This window comes from Leuresthes tenuis, unplaced genomic scaffold, assembly GCF_036924035.1.
Source record: "Leuresthes tenuis unplaced genomic scaffold, fLeuTen1.0.hap1 SCAF_8, whole genome shotgun sequence".
NCBI classification, from domain to species: domain Eukaryota; kingdom Metazoa; phylum Chordata; class Actinopteri; order Atheriniformes; family Atherinopsidae; genus Leuresthes; species Leuresthes tenuis.
Window position 1 is genome coordinate 19,979,431 of NW_027325362.1, and position 13,966 is coordinate 19,993,396.

Here is a 13,966-nt window from a genome sequence, read left to right on the forward strand (position 1 = left end):
GGAGAGCTCAGTTCTCCACCTTCTTGTGCATGTTGAGAATGCACAGCACACAGCCCAGGACAGCTTCCTTTGACTCCTGGGATCGAACGCGGTCCCAGATGTGGCGCAACGCTGTGCCAAGGTGGGCAGCACCCGTCGAGAGGCTTCTCCTGAGGAACTGTGCCAGTGAGCCTGCCAGTCTACTACTGAGGAGCCTGATAACCAGGGACCGCAGCAAGATGAAAACTGCTGGCATGCTGCCTGACTGTGCTGCGCAAAAGTCTTGAAAAAAAAAAAAAAAAAAAGCTCAGAAAAGGAGGGGGGAAAGAGGAGGGTTTGTTAGGAGAAGGGATGAAGTCACCACCTTCTCTCTCTGCCTTTCTTTCTTTCTCTCTGTCAGGAGCGACAGAGCGGGGAGCGGAGAGGGGGCTGTAAAGCCTGGCTGTCAAAGCTTCCTCTCTGAACCCGAACAGAAAACCTGCCCTGATAAGAGGCTGAGAGTAATGGAGTGAAAGGCAGAGACCTCTGTCAGACCTCTTCAATCACAGCTTATCCTCCATGAGGTAATATCCTTAGTTGAATCACACACACATACACACACCCAAACTGCCTCTCCCTTACCTCCACTTTGAAGTACAGAACAGGTTCAGCCCGAAGGTGTTGGGCTCTGTCCCAGCACAAGAATCACAAGACAAAAAAGCTTGAAAAGAAACCTTTAAAATGGGAGGAGAGGATCAGCTTGAGAGGCTCATGGTAGCGCTGTCTGTCCAGGAGTGAGAGTGTTCACTCATTCTCCTCCTCTTTCCCCAACAGAGAGAAGCAGTTGTCACACAGGTTACAGCTGAATGCAACAGATGAGCTCTGGTGCTCTGCTCCTTAAACCCATGAACTGCTGGCACCACAAGTGTGGAGTGGTCGTAGTGGGTTGGGGGGGGTAAGCAGCCGAGCAGAAGATGACCCCTGCCACTCCTTCATGGTCGCTAGGTTCAACAGAGCAAATGTTGGGCTGACTGAGTGGAATGGCAGGGGTGGCATGCTCGTGTCAGGGTGAGGTGGGGGATCTGTTGATGAGGGCAGACAACGGAGCAAATATTTGCAGGGAGTAGAGGGGAGAATCTGCTTCCACGGGTGAAAGCCTTTCCCTAAAAAGGAACTCTCACTCTTCGCTCTGCAGCCCGCTGACTTGACCTCAACACCTGGTCGAGAGGTTCTCGGTAAACCGCTTATACAAAAGCTGGGCAACATAATCAAACTGAGATTAATGCCGGCAGCTCTGGCTAATTTTTCAGCACACTGTCTTAAATGAACTTTTGAAAAAGACTTATCCATGTGGGGAAATTATGTAACCTTTAGAAAGCGAAACATTCGTTCACATGCTTTAATGTGTGCAGTGTTACTGTATTTTTTTATGAAGGCAAAAACAGCCAACAGCGGGACAAGTCTCTCAGCAGGGCTCCATATGACAGACGTAGCCTGGGGTCGTCATAGTTAATGATGCTTTTAAAAGAGCTCTGGTTTCATGATGAAGTCATCTGAGGAAGAGTTTTAATGCGTTGCAGCTTGAAATCAGAGATAAATTCTACGCAGGCTGGGTGGTGTTCACGGAAGGCAGCATGGGTGGAGTTCAAGAGGTTTGGCTAGCTTTAAAATTACATTTCCTCATATTGCTCGGTGAGCGGCTCGAAAAGTGTGCAGTTTATGTGTTCAGTGGGCACAAACACTGACTCCCACTACCGTCCGCTGATGTGTTGATCGTGTGCTGTTGGATTTTGAGCTCATCGGGGAGTGGGAGAGGCTTAGAATTTGCAATTCATACCTTCAGCTTATATTACAACTTAGAGAGTAATCAAGTAAAAAGAGAGCTGTATTGTTGTAGTGCCTAGTTATATCCTACAAGTTTAGTCATTTGCAAATACCTCAGGTCTTAACAATTGAAAGATTTTACATTTTCATAGAAAATTTGTTTACAAGCATCCTTAAGGGTCACTAATTAGCACGTTGTAAGCTCCATTGGTGTGCAAAGCTAAGCTAATTACCTCCTGACTCAGCTCTGTGCCTAATGTGGACATTCTAATAATGAAATGAAGATAATATAATTTAGTGTGTAACGGTAAGAAGAAAGAAAAATGGAGACAAGCAACAGAATTGATTCTTTGCGAAACACTGTGAGGACTTAAGTAAAATTACATCTAAAGAGGGTTTTTTTTAATTAAATTTAACTGAGGGCAAATATATATGATTTGTCTGATACTGCGTATCTCTCTATGCTTAAAACAGACAAAACACTGAGGATCTCTGGCTATATCTAAGCTTCCATGGGGTCTTAAAAGCAAGCTAGAATGTTTGTGGAATTGTGAATACATGTAAAGCAGCATTTTGCATTAGGTTGAAAAAGTCAAGTCAAAGAGACTGAGTTACAGTAGTTTAGAGAAGGTTAAACAAAAACTGTGTCTCTACCAGAGGAACCATTTCTGGGAACCAATGTCTTTTCAGGGGTCGTGTCCTACGAACCCCCTTTTTGACTGCAGTAAGTAAAGACATTCCAGCTTAAAATATGCCCTAGTTGAGAGGTGGTACTTTTTGAGACTATCCTCATCCTTTTGGAGTGTTGCTTTGCAGAGCTGAACATTTCTGATTGTTCCTGTAGTCCCAGCATTTTATTTTCGTCTTTCTGTCTCGGTCATGTTGGGTTTATTATCCACCACAGCTTATAAAATCTGTTAACTTTGTGCCACAGGAAAGGTTGTTATGGTTTGTGAACACGAGATTCAAACTCGGCCATTCACACAGCCTCAATCAGCTGGGGAGACACAAATACACTGCGAGTCGGCAATGGTTGGGCAGCTCCAGAATGAATTAGGAAACAGCTCTCCAATTGTGACAAGAAAGCAGTGAAATAGGAGTGATTACACTCTTAAGAACAAATAAAAACATTCAAAACCCTGTAGGAATATGCTACATGAACAGATTTTAAGGAGCTGAAGCTCACTCCCTGTTTTGTGGGCTGCTTTGATCCACATGGATACAAATGCAACAGAAGTCGTGATCGGATGTAACTGAGAGCAATTTTTTTTTCTTTTTGAGCTCTTTGGCAAATAGAAATACCCACAATCCATAGAAATGTGTAACATTAACAAATTTTGAGTGATACAGCTGAAGCAAACCTGTTTTTACTGTCCGTGTAGGTTTATGAGCATTGCAGGGCTAACACTTTGGGCCGGACTGTCTGGTTGGAGCAACACACTTCAGCAGACTTAATTTCCCTAATCTACCCTGAATCTTAGAGTTCAGTGGAGCTGCAACAGACCCAGGGCTCCTAGAAAAATGCTTCGGACTGTTTGAGTTCTGGTCGCTGTTGGTTGAAATGCACCTAAAATCATTTATGACAATATCCAGGTTCCTGGGAAACCAAAATGAGTGGATCTTAGATCTTAGGTATAGATCCTCTCATCTAACTCTCTGTATTTAAGAAATAATTCCATATTTAGAAATCTTCTTTTTTGACTCTTCCTTTGGGGAAAAAAACCTTTGGGTGAGATTCACAGAGTAGTGTAACTTGAAGCTAATGTGTTTTATTTTAAAAACATACTCATTCACTCATCAGAACAGAGTGAACCAGAATGACTTTTCAGTCAGATCAGTCCTAATATAAACAAATATCTCTCATTTTCATTGTGGTCATTCTGTTTAGATATTTTAACTTCCCTGTGTCTGATTGTGGCAAATCAGACTGGTCTGTTCTGTTTGAGGTGGTTACATGAGGCATTTTTGTTCTAATTGGGCTATTATTCTGATTAGTCGTGGGATAAAAAAAGGTCCATGTAAATGCAGCTACTGTGATCCAGACAAAGCAATTGTTTGAGAGTTGCCAATAAATGTCCAGTGCTCTTTTAGAAATAGTATTAGTTTGTCTGGAAGGAGTCTAAAAGTGAGGATTTTACCTAAATTTGTGATCAGAAATTCTAAAGATTTAAGCAAAATGTTTTCCACTGAGAAAATAAACACTTATAAAGGACAGAAATTTGTTTGTTCAGTGTAACTGTCTGATTAGATTTAAACCAGGTGTCCCACCTCTGCCAAAGCAGTCAGATTACGCTACTGTAACACCTTCCTTATGTCGTTTACCCTGGAAGTCCTCCCTCCCTCTCTCCCCATTGCTCCCATTCACATCTTCTGTGTAAGTTTGAAAACTGTGCTGCCCACATCCGTGACAGATCATTTCAACCTCAGCCCCTGATCTGACTGCACTGTATATATGTGCCCTGCTCCTTTGCGTGTGCACCTATGAGGATGGATGTGAAAAAGAAGGTGGTTCAGGCCAGACAGCTGATATCATTGCCTCCCGAGTTGATAATAAAAACCTGATGCTTTCTCACCACAAACCCTAGTTAGAGATTGACCTCGTCAGATACCCCCCATTTTGTTAAACTCGGTAAATACGACTTCGAAGACTTATTCAGGGGGTGATGTCACTGAGGCTGCCCGCATGAAAGGAGAGTGATAGCTGCGGCGATGGAGAGAATATGCATGCGAGCAAAAGGGGGGTCTGTACTTTTCCACTTGGTGTATGTCATCACAAAGGCATGATCGGCCTCTTGGTCAAGTTTCAGTACAGATAAGATTGAGTTTTTACTCTGGATCAAGATCAGAAAAGAATAGATAAAGTTTTGAGAATGGTTGATATGACATGAATGAAAACTAAAAATAAAATGAAATTACAGCCTCACATGCCATGTCAGGCCTGCTCCGCCAACATTGGATTTAACATTTCACAGAAAACCCTAAGAGCAGTTTTGATTTAACACATAACTGCCTCGCTAGAATCTCCAAAGTCTCACACATCATGATATAAAAAAATGTCTGTCAAAGCTGCAAAGTGACACAGGCATGTTTGCACTCGTCCACTTTTGACTTTCAGTACATAGAAAGAATGGACTTCAGTAAACATTTCTTATGACAATGAAGCACATATTCTAAACAATAGTGAGGCATAGAGCCAGGGAATATTTGATCTTATGTATACAAATATGTATATATATAAATATATATCTGCTATTGCCTATCTGGTGATCTAAATAGCTGTAAATTCATTTGCTGTGAGCTCACAATGTTGAAACCACATCTTGACAATGGCCTCGCCTGTCTCAGATGGGTTGCCTGTGGGCTTTTGTGCATAATTCGCTGAAAGAAAGAAACATGATTTGTGCCTGAATAGAACAATACAACATCTGCAGTTTATGGTCAAAGGGTAATTTAAATACATTACAAAAGACACATTTCAGCCTTTACTACATGGTGTCCACATGGGTTTTGCCCACCCCAGATCTCTTGGAATGGGTAATTTATGACATAGCTTCAATCAAATCCTCTTAAAAGCTGAGATGTTGCAGCAATGAGAGCCGTCAGCTGAAGTTCCAACTGCTTTAGTCATTGATTTAATACAGAGATGATTGTGACATCCAGTTGCGAAGCTTACCTGAGGCTATATTTGACCTAATGAGACTGCATGCCTGTCATATGATGCACATACACACACACACCTGTGGTACATCATCCTTGGAGTTCTGTTTCCCACATTTCTTTTTTGAGCATGTCCACTCTTATCGCAAACATAAAGAGCTCAAGCAAGTTTGAACGTTGGATGACATCACTTGCAATAAAATGCCATTTTCATCAGTCAGTGCTCATTGACTAATGTCAGTGCCAAGTTTGTCTCACAAAATAAGAGGGTAAGCAGGGACTATGAAACTTGACCATCTGCCATGATACACATGTTTTGTTTCTATCAAACTGTAGCATCATTGTTCCAAAAGAACTATGGCCATATGTTGAACATACTCCCTCTATAACTTGAATTTATTGGTAGGTCTGCAGAGTTTCTTGTACTAGTTCACTTACAGTACATCAATAATACCATGATCTGTGGCCTCCTTTTGCAGCATTCCTCTATAATGTTTGTTCTATTTATTCTCTGACTTTGGCAGCAGTGTTGTATAATGAGTAAAAACAGTGTCTTGAACCTGTATGTTAAATTATAAAGGTAGGAGTCAGTTCTAGCTTTGAAACAAAAGGGCCTTTGTCTCTACTTAGACCTCTGAAATAGACTTCTTGTCCAACTGTAACAATTGGCAGTGACATTAGAAAAATACATCAGGCAGTGGCGTTGGGAAAACTGATTATGAGTCAGTGTTATAAGTGTAAGATTTAAAGAAAAAGAACAGACAAGTCATAGTCAGCATTCAGGTTCTTCAGGTCGGCAAACAGATTGAGAAGGAAATTTGCAGGTTAACAAATGTATCCGCTTCACAGTTAGTTTGCGTTTCTCCTTCTGGAGTGGAAGCCAACTGATGACAGATTGGCATCCATGAGATCATTTGTTTTCGGCAAATGTAAGAGTTACTGGGAATGAAGATATATTTCATGGTTTCTTGGCCAAATCCCAAAAGATGTTCAATTCAAAGGCTGTGCTGAATTTTTCGCTGTTAGTCTGTTTGTCAGTTAATCCACTCGTCACACCCCACCCTCCAATGCAAAAGGTCAAAAATCTCTTTCGTCTTTTGGTTTGAATCCAAGTAGCTACAAAAAGAAGAAATATTCAAGTTATATTTGGTAAATTAATTAACTACATTATTGTTGTGAGTATGTCAGCATGCAAGTTTAAGCTTTTAGCCTCACACTTGCTACTTTATCAACATTAAACAGAATGTTGTCCGAACTCTATAGAAACAGCCTTCTCTATGCCACTCTAGGGTGAGAGGTGCAATAAGAGTATAATAAAAGTACATTGTACTCAGGCAGTTATTATACTTTTCTGTCAGTGCAACTTGAGTCCACCCAAAGGTAGCAGTCAAGCTGAATGGTGAGGTTGTTTCATTATGTGACATCATAAGTTCACATGGCAACTGTGCTCCAGCAGCAGGAAGCGATTTTCCCATATCAAAGGCTGAATAACAGAAAAAATCTGTACCTTATTTTTACCTACTCCAAAAGTATCAATCACCTTGAGAGAAGCTTAACATTGGACCTCTGATGTCATTGTAGTGGCAAGTTGGGGGCCTTCAGCCCTTTAATTGGAAATTCTGTTTACCTGGCAGTGTCGTTTATTAATCACATACAGGAACTGTAATCATGTGCTGCAACCGCCCGGCATATTGCTCGCTTTGTGTGCATGACATCTAAAAAGGCGAATGTTGCCAAGTGCTTGTTTAACGATGTCAGTGTGGCACAATGAATCAGAAAAGAGATTAACCTACATATATATACATTTAAACATTTACATGTTCGGACTGGTGATGGATCGGTTATGTAATCACAATGTACTTGAAAACCTAAAGAGAAAAACAGCAGAGGAAAAAGAAAAATGTTCAATTAGTGTGCTTCAGGCGAATGGAAAAATATAGTCAAGCTGAAATACATCCTGAGTCATTTTTGAACAGTGCTATTGTGTTGCAGATTAGTTTGATGTTTTGGTTGAGGTAATACTTCCGTATAATTTTCTAGTTGGAAGTAAATACGAAAATACAGATAAATACACAGACAATGTGGAAAGCTTTCACAGATGTTCTCGGACCTTCCTGAATACCAGTTAGTTCAACCTTAATTCTATCTTTCAATGAAGACATCACTATACCTCAACTCAAACAATTTGGATTTGATACAAAAGAGGCAAATGTGACCCCCCCCCCCCAATCTGGTTTAACGTACTAGGTGGCCTTGAGGCTTTTACATAACAAGCTGGACCTACCTGAAAGTTCTGCATTATTGTTTGCCTCGCTCATGTCATCTCCTGTTAGTGGAATGAATGAGCTCATTGCTGACACAAGTCTGAGCTATGCTTGGCATAGTCATGCTAAAAATCAGCTGGCACGCTAACAAAGTCACCCTTTGTGGTATAATTTTACAAATAAAGCTGAGTGACAAAACATCATTTGTATCCCCTATGTCCAGATTTTGAAAACGATTTTTTTGCATTTTCCATCACAAATACTCTGAGCCATGAAAATAAGATTCAGAGATATATTTTGTGGTTTCTTTAAAAAAAAACACTTGTGGTCATTTGATTTGAATGATCTTTGGTTTCATTGCAGAGCTGCCAATGACAAAGCAGACATTGATCTCATAGTTGGCTATTGATCTTTAAAGAGTTTCACCATAGAATAGCCAAACCGTCTCTTTTCATAGATTGTTGCCCACGTGTCGGAACTTTGCAAAGCACATGCAATCTTTGACTATTTAGGGAACCTGGTCCCTCAAAGACACAGCAAGAGAATTACTAAGATTTTATTAAATCCGTTTCACAAGCGCAAGAAAAACAGAATATCAGACCATGGGTAAGGAAGTTCAAGAAGGTTCAAATGTCTTTAGATTGGGTGTGGGATAACAGCCGGGCCTTGTGAATAAATGCCTTAGAGATACCAAATCCAAGGGAGGCAGCCGGTGCTGCCTTAATTGTGGATGATAACAATGGGTTTTAAAACAGGTGCTGTATGGTCTTCGAAACAACTGTCCCAAATGTATGACAGGAGGGAAAGATGAAGTGGGCAAAAACAGAAAGTTAGCCACGTAAGTAAAATGGTCCAAAATCCCTCTTGCAGCCAGTTGTCCGTCTTCCCTGTGGCAGTCAGTGGGATGATAACATTGATATAGAATATAATATGTGGGGGGATGCGGGTGTGGTTAGAGGCCACAATCCAAAGTCCCACAAATACGAAGTAACAATCTAATCGGAGCACTTTATTTAACTGCCAAAGAAAACTGCAAGCCACAGATCTCCAGATATTATGAAATTTAGCAAAAACTTCATGCACTGTATGAACTTCCACAAAGTGAACACAGTACTCTCATTAATAATATAATACATAATATAATACACTCGCAGTGTAGATTGCCAAAATTATCAATCACAAAAAGACAAAAAAAAAGATGATAGTTAGAATAAATAGCCAAGTTACAACTACAATGATATTCTGATTTGATTCCTAAACCTGTTGTTCATTTTCTCAGTCTCTCTCAAACAAGATGTTCACGGGTGATGATAATGGCTATAAAGAGCATTTGAACCAACTCTCATCAAAATTAGATGCCGCCAAAGCATTTGTGCATGTTTTATGACCAGTGTGGAAATGTATTACTCTGTTAAATCCCTCATCTGCTCAGGATTTTAAGCTTTGTCCAATAACCTGCCTCCTTGCTTCACCCCGTGACTTTTCTTATAGAGTACAGCTTGTTGTTGAATGTGTAATTGGAAACATAGCCTGTACAATGAAAGCTGTTACAAAGCACTAATTTGACTCTTCATTCAGAGCAATTCAAATGAACCATAAGCGAGAAAACGACCCAAGGCACATACCAATAGTCTTCTTGAAAAACTCACAGAGAGAAGCTCTGTTCATTTAATAACTCTCGAATTAAAGGAAAACGTATGATTCAGTCATCTGGCCACAGACTAAGATCATGCTCTATGACATCATTCTGGATGGCCTAATGCTGCTGACCTAATCCTGCAATAGCGGAAGTCAAATCTGTACGTCAAACATCTGGGAAATATCTCTGCACGCTGCACAAAAGTAGTGGTTTTAGTGTGTGGATGCATGTGTTTGGAGTAGGAGATGATATTTTGACTAACATCAATTTTAGGCAATGTTTCAACAACACCATGACTGTCTCCAAAGTCAGAATGTTTCTTTCTGGCCCACGCAAACAAAGCGCATGATGGAAACTTTGAAAGGACCTCAGCGGTAACATTTTCAGGCAAGTCCAATGCTCTGATGGAAGTCATTAGAGAAGCAGATGGAAATAATGCCACAAAGTGGCTAAAACAAACTCTTACCCAATCTGTTACTGTATTTGTTTTTCCTGTTGACATCAACAAACACTTTATTCCCTTTCCGCTTATCAATTAGGTTATTCTGCTTAGAGTTGCTTTCACTGTTCGTAATAACAGCACTTGGGAGTTTTATGCCGCATGGTAAAGAAAAAGGTTAACCGAATGGGCCGTTTTTAAGTAGAGGCTGTGTTTTTCTCTACCACAAAGCATTGCAAAGCTCTTCCATCACTGGGCCTGCCCAAGAATACCGAACAACAGTTGGTTTCAGCAGTTGTTGTTGACTTGCAGAGCTATGCTGCAGTTGGACAACTGCTGCTCTCTATGTCAAAGCAGACACCACATGTGCTGGCTATAAAGTTAGCGAAACACATCACTAAGCAAATGTGTCAAAGAGTGGCTCAGCAGGGCAGATGGGTGACGCAATCTGTTCAAACGCTGACAGGTGGGAAGGCAGGCCTGTCTTGGGTGTGTTTGTACAGGACACAACAAAGACTTTCACTAGCATGGGCTGAGCCCATTCCTCTCTTTGGGTGAATTTGTAGACTTGTAATAGGCACAAACTAATAGGGAAAGGCATACACTCCTCTCTATGATATTCATGTATTACATCCTACGTCATGCAATATTAGGTTTGAATGCACAAGCTTAAAAACCAATTAACTGCCATAGATATTATCATTTTAGGTCAATTTATTCAGAAATTCAGCTTCCAGACAATAGCATCACCTAACTGCAACTGTGTAAAATCAAAGGTGCATAAGAAAGACCAAAATGGACCGATTTTATTATCCACGGGTCAGACTTTTTTAACCCATTTAACATGTTTGATTTCGTACCAGAAAAGTCCAAAGTAGTAAGCTGAATTTCACTGGCAACATCCACAGAAGCAATGAACTACACAGCTCCCGTTATTTAAACTACATTTGAACTGTTTCAACTTTTTGAGTAATAACAGTTACTACTAATTGCTGCGTTTTATTATTCCTCGAGTGTCTGTGTAGTCATCTATCAGAGCCTGAAACAGCAGCAGTTATCGGCAGCTGTCGTTTGGGCAGCCGAAGGCACAATCTCACCATTGTGCATGGCGTGCAGCTGGCATGGAGTTGGAATGCTGACACACGATGAATCAATCACAAGCCCCTCCTTAGTGTACCAGACTTGGACAGTGATAGAGACAGATCCATAACAGCTGTAATATGGATCCTCGGTGCCATAATCCTTTTACATGACTCGACTTTCACCTCAGCCTGACCATTTTGAGACAATGATTACACTGAACCCACCCCTATAATTCAATTTAGGTAGCATAGTAAAACTGCATGATGCATCATATTTACAGTCCAAATGTGTGAAACAGGCTTTTTAAGGGGTTCTAGTGAAATTTACTAGCACAGGGTTAGACTTTGCATATAAAAAAACTTGCAAGCTCTTTCATATTTGTTCATATTTGTCCTTGGCTCTGTCACTTGGACCTCAGTTACAGTTGGATTAAGTCAGCCATGACCACATGAACCTCAGATGAAGACCATTTTGTTCTCCAACCTCGGAAGCCTTCCAAGAGCAAATTCTTATTTATTGATAGGACTGACTTGGGTTTCAGTCCTGAATGTAATATGAGTGACTTTTCTTAACATCAAACACACACACATACCTATAAACTTCTCGATTCGACCACAGTATCACACTCGAATAAGCTAGGGTTGTTCACCTCGTTTAGTGGTTGAATATTACACACAGGCCAGCAATAACCTGCTCTGTATACGCTGGGGTATTCTTTAAACTGGACAAGAAGAACACAGAGATTTCTGTGGAAGTTGCTTACTAAATGGCTTTGCTCTGCCAGCCATTTTGAATGATTGTCATGCCTGCAACAGACTATCAGATTTTCACATCCTCTGGCGAGGTGCTCCTCAACCAGACCAAATGTTTGATTCGGTCACGTTATCTGTCGAAAAAAAACACACCAGGGTTATATTTTTAGAAACACTTTGGGCAAGAATGCTTTAGAGTTCTATGACAGCCTGCTGACCTCAACAATCCCACAGTGCCACCTGCTGCTGCAGTTAAGCTATTGTGCGTGTAACATAAATGATCACTGTAAATGCTGGGTATGGGGGTCTCATATAGTTCCATAATCTTTCTTCATCAACAGTGCATCCCTGTCATTTGGACAAACAATCTCTTTAAAAGTTAGCAATATAAACCTATATTAACCAGTAACTATATTTAGGAGATGTAAACAAGATTCATAATTGATGTCAGCAATACACACTTTACCACTGTGTGACATCACCCTTTCATTTAATTACACTTTGTAATAAATCGGGGCAAGAAAATACTGATTGTTCCTGGTGTGCAAAAGGAATCTGTGTCCATTTTTGTTGAATACATGATTTTAGCCTCTTTACAGTTTGTAGTTGTCTGATTCTGTTTTTGATTATGCTCCACACATTTTCAGTCGAAGACAGATCTCTACTGCAGGCCGTCCAGTCCAGTACACACACTCCTGCTGTTGTAAGTCTTGTTGAATGATGTCTGGCATTATCCTGCTGAAATATGCACTTATCTCCCACTAAAAGATGTTGCTTTGATGATGGCATATGTATCTCCTAAATTCTAATATACACCTCTGCATCAGTGGTGATGTCATATATATGTAAGCCATCCATGCCATAGGAGCTGACGCATCCAGTATTCTCATATTTAACACAAAGACCCCCAGGATACATTTGTCCGAAAGGCAAATGAAACATGGACTCATCTGACCACAGAACTTGTGTCCACTCTCTTTGACGTTTTCATGCAGGGTTGATATATGGCTTCCTCCTTTCATACAGTTTCATTTCGGTGGACTGTGTTGAGACCATCTCTGCATCCAAGGTACTCCTGAGCACACGTGGCTATATCGCTCATTGTAGCATGAGGGTTTCTCATTTCTGATTCCCTCAGACTCCCTGAGTATTTTGAACAGAAGATATAGAAAGACAAAACACTTTTTTGGAACTTGATGATGATTCTCTGACAGTTTGGCACAAAGTGGTCAGCCAGGATCCATCCTTGCTTGGAAAGACTTTAATGGGGGCTTCTTTTACGTCCAATCCTGACACCCTCACCAAGCCACCAGTTAATCTGCTGTTTGTAGAATCTTCCACAACACTGTTATTTGTATATTTTATACATTTGTTTTGCCATGTTGCCTTAATCCCAATTTTTTTAGTTTGTTGCTGGTGTTATACCAGCTTTTATACAGCTTTGACTCCTGAACTTGCTAATGGAGTTGCTTCTTCTGTCATGATCTGTGTTTTTGTGTGTTCTGTTGTTCTTGTCTTTTGAGTTTCTAGTGTTTTTGCTGGTTTAATAATTTATTCTTTTGGTCCTATTTTCTTGTTTCCTTATGTTTTCAGTCTTGTGTCTACATTCTGGTCATTATTCTTTGTTTCCTCAGTTCCCTTATGTCTGGTTCTAAGCTTCATTTCCACACCTGTTTCCTTGTCAATTAGCCTGAGCTACAGTCATTTCCTCATTAGTTTCTTTCTCTATATAATCCCCTTGGTTTCTCTCACTCATTGACAGATCCTCGCCGAATCACCTTGTGTTACTGCAGCCGGTTTTATTTGTGTTTCAGTTCTCAGTCTGGTCACCCTGTTTGTTCTTTGGATTTTGTTTTTCACAGTTAGGTTTTTTTTGTTCAGTTTTTAAATAAATCAACTTAGTTTTCTCTCAACCTCCTTCCCTTATCTGAGTCTGCGTTTTGGGTCCTTCACATCTCTACCATCTGTAACAGACATTTGACCGTACTCGCATGAATATCTAGAACTTGTGAAAAATTGTGTTAGTCAAAGGTTGGAAAAAGGACCATAGACCATTAGATGCTCTTTCAACATGCTATTCCTCTCATATGAAATTAACCACACAGTGTTGGACATCTGAAAATGCTTTTGGTGTTAGTGTGAAAAGATTTGGAATGAGATTGTTTCACCTTTGGAAGAGAAGCAAGAAGTTCTGGTTTGAGTGGACACTCAAACTAGAACTTCTCGTTTCTGCATTTCTATCAAAACTAGAGATTCTGGAGTTCCACTACCTTATTCTGCTGGAATTGCAGAAGAAAACTAAAAAACACTAATTTTAGCTATATAGAACATTTTACTAGGTTACATTATT